Source organism: Myotis lucifugus, unplaced genomic scaffold, assembly GCF_000147115.1.
Source record: "Myotis lucifugus unplaced genomic scaffold, Myoluc2.0 scaffold_298, whole genome shotgun sequence".
NCBI classification, from domain to species: Eukaryota; Metazoa; Chordata; class Mammalia; order Chiroptera; family Vespertilionidae; genus Myotis; species Myotis lucifugus.
In genome coordinates this window covers 532,588-535,533 of record NW_005871346.1, presented here as the reverse complement: position 1 = coordinate 535,533, position 2,946 = coordinate 532,588, and the positions used below count along the sequence as shown (strand labels likewise).

The following is a 2,946-nucleotide window of genomic DNA, read 5'->3' as shown; positions in this document are numbered from 1 at the left end:
CGCAACCGCGCGGGCTCTGCGCATCCCGCCACTCGCGGACCGGAACTACAACTACTCGTCGTGCGCTGCAGCCGGTCCAATTGGCGGGCGCTGGGCGCGTGCAGGGCGCGGCGCGGCGCCTGCGCGGCGGTTTGAGTAAGCGAGCCGCGCGATTGGCTGCGGAGGTCGGACAGCCGCGCGGGGCCTGTGGGAAGCGAGTGACGGAGCGAGCGGCTGTTGGAGGAAGGAGGTGGGGGCCGGAGCGCAAATGGCGTTGAGATGGTTCAGGGCCCTGTTCAAACTCCTGCGCTGACCATTCACCGGCGGAAGCGGCGGCGCAGGCGGCGGCGGCGGCCCAGCGGCGGCACGTAGCGGGCTCGGCGGCCCGGGAGGCCCTGCCCAGGCCCGGCTGGGGCGCTCGAGGCCCGGAGGGAAGTTGCGGTGCCGCCGCTCCTCCCCCCTTCACCGGTTTCCTATTTACCGCGAGCCGAGTCGCGGGGTCTGACGGCGGCGGAGCCCTCGCCGCTCTCCGCGCACCAGCGGGCCCCGTCCTTCCGCGCGGGACGCCAGCGCCCGCCCGTGGGCCGTTGGGGCGGGAGAGGCGGAGGCGGCCCGAGGCTACAGCACTCGCCAGGCGCCGAGGGTGAGTGCGGTCTGGGCGGCTGCCTGGGCCGGAGCGAGCCGGCGGGGGACGGGAGGCTGGCTGTCTCCCCGCCCGGGTCGGAGGAAGTTGGGCAGGGACACCCGAACTCTCTATTATTTGTCCCTTTTCTGAGTTCTCCCCGGGCGGCTGCTGATCTACTTCCCGCCCCAGCCGCGCCGAGTGTGCCGGCTCAGCCCGGAGTCCTGGCCCGCTCCCTCCGCCCGGCGCCTCCGAGGCCTGGGCGGGCCCGGGATTCGGTGGCCCAGGCTTCCGGGGCGTCGGGGAGCGACGTCCCTTCCTGGGCGGTGGGGGCGGGGAGCAGGAAAGTTGCGTCGAGCTCCGGAGGGGGGCCGCCCGCTCGCGCTGCCCTCTGCGCGCTGGCAGCCGCAGGTGAGGGATTCTGGGGGGGCTAGCTTTGCCCCTTCCGGCTTCATTGCCGAAGGGACTCCCCTAAAACCTCGGGGAGCCGAAAGACTCTGGATTTGGACGGGGGCAAGTGTGAGGACTTAGCGTACTTCCCTCAAAATTGACTTTGGCTAAGGGAAGGAAAAGGCCCAGCGGCCGAAAATACTTAGTTTTGAATCATCCCTTCTTTGGAAGTGGAAGCCTGAGCAACATAGCCTGTGTACTTGAAATAGACTTAACATAGTGTCAAGTATGTCCGCATCCTTATTTCTTACTGTATACACACTTCACACTGTAGGCTTACATAATGCCATCACAATAATCTGTCTAATGACTTTTTAAAAAATATTATTTTTATTGAATTCAAAGAGGAAGGGAGAGGGAGATAGAAACATTAATGATGAGAGAGAATCACTGATTGGCTGCTTCCTGCACAACCCCCCACCGGGGACCGAGCCCACAACCCAGGCATGTGCCCTCGACTGGAATCGAACCTGGGACTCTTCAGTCTGCAGGCCGACACTCTATCCACTGAGCCAAACCAGCCAGGGCTGTCTAGTGTCTTTTTAAAAACAGACATGGAAAACTGTGAAGGAAATGAAAAGTAGGGGATATTATATAATGAACTCTCATGTACTCATCTCTCAGATTTAAGTTATTAACTCCACTGAAATTTTCTCCTTTACACACTTTACCTTCCACACCCCTTGAAGTGAGAGAATCCTTGACATCATTTCTTCAGTATTTTAGTATTTCTTTGTAAAAGACAAATTCTTTTTAAAGATATAAGCATGATTTTTCTTTAAAATAACTCCTTAACATTAAATATTTACCTTCAGACTTTCAGCTTGCAGCTGATTCCAGGACCATTTTTGCAGTGGGTTTTTCTGGTGTGGGTCTAAAGGAGCTCAAGTCTAGGTTTTTGGTTTGGCCTTCAGTCAACATTTTTAGGTCATTACTGTGTAAGTGTGTCCAGAACATTCCAGCTTTGTTGGGATCTGTGTGTAAATGTAGGTTTGTAGATCAAGGCTTTACATTCTTGGAGGAATGAAAATAAAGCAAAATCACTTCAGTTTGTAATTCTTGTAACTGCCAAATATACTTAATTTTGTTTAGGCAGTACTTAAAAAAGACAATAAGATTCTTTAGTGTAAATCTCCAGTAGAAGGGAAAAAAGTTCTGTGATACGTTAAGAGGTTTTCAAACAATTTATGGACTCTTAATCTTAATTCAGGTGTGTATGATGATTAAATTATTATTTTGTCAAATTAGAATTGGCCTCTAACCAAACACCAGAGGGGGAAATTCTCTACTGAATATAGAGAAAACTAAGTTTATAGTGATTAAGTTAATACAGGGAAAACATTTAAAGGATAGATCAAGTATATTTAAAAATGTCAGAAAAGAAAAATCAAAACAAAAATATATGTCGGATATCATTCCAGTTGTAAGGATGAAGATTTTTTTCAAGCTCCTAGGCAATTGTTCATTTTTTGCTAGTTATATTTAAATATTTAAACTTAAGAATGTCAAAGAAACGGAAAAGAGTTGGTAGTGTTTAAAGAGTACTTGTATGGTAACTTGTTTTTAACAGTGCTTGACTCTTCTGATTTACTGTCCTGAAATTTTTCCTAGATTTGCTATTAAGATGTCGATAATTCAGATGAAACCATTTATTTTTTATAAGCGAATAGAAAATAAAGTTACATGTTTCTGCTGCTTCGTTTAATAATCCGAGAAGCATTGTAGCTTGGAGGAGCCCATCAGCTCGAAATGATGTACCTAAGCCGCGCCCCCAGTACTATAGTTTCGTTTTGAGAGAATAATACTCCGCAGCTTGTGCTTAGCGGGATGTACAAATAGATAATATACACACGTGAGCGAGTCATTAAGTTTGTACTGTGCACCATTCTGAGTAG

General features: G+C 50.2%; 1 protein-coding gene across 8 annotated transcripts in view; it reads left to right on the top strand.

Annotated features, from left to right (window-relative positions):
• Nucleotides 1–190: 190 nt before the first annotated feature.
• WAPL (WAPL cohesin release factor) overlaps nt 191–2,946 on the top strand; it is a 112,743-nt gene continuing 109,987 nt past the window's right edge. For 3 of the 8 annotated variants that reach the window (XM_023763714.1, XM_023763713.1, XM_023763712.1), the window contains exon 1: nt 193–622. The gene's annotated coding sequence lies outside the window, so the exon portion shown is untranslated. Of the gene's footprint in view, nt 623–1,969; nt 1,990–2,946 lie in introns of those variants that run through there. The other 5 variants (XM_006100102.3, XM_006100099.3, XR_002831993.1 and 2 more) reach the window with 4 other exon arrangements.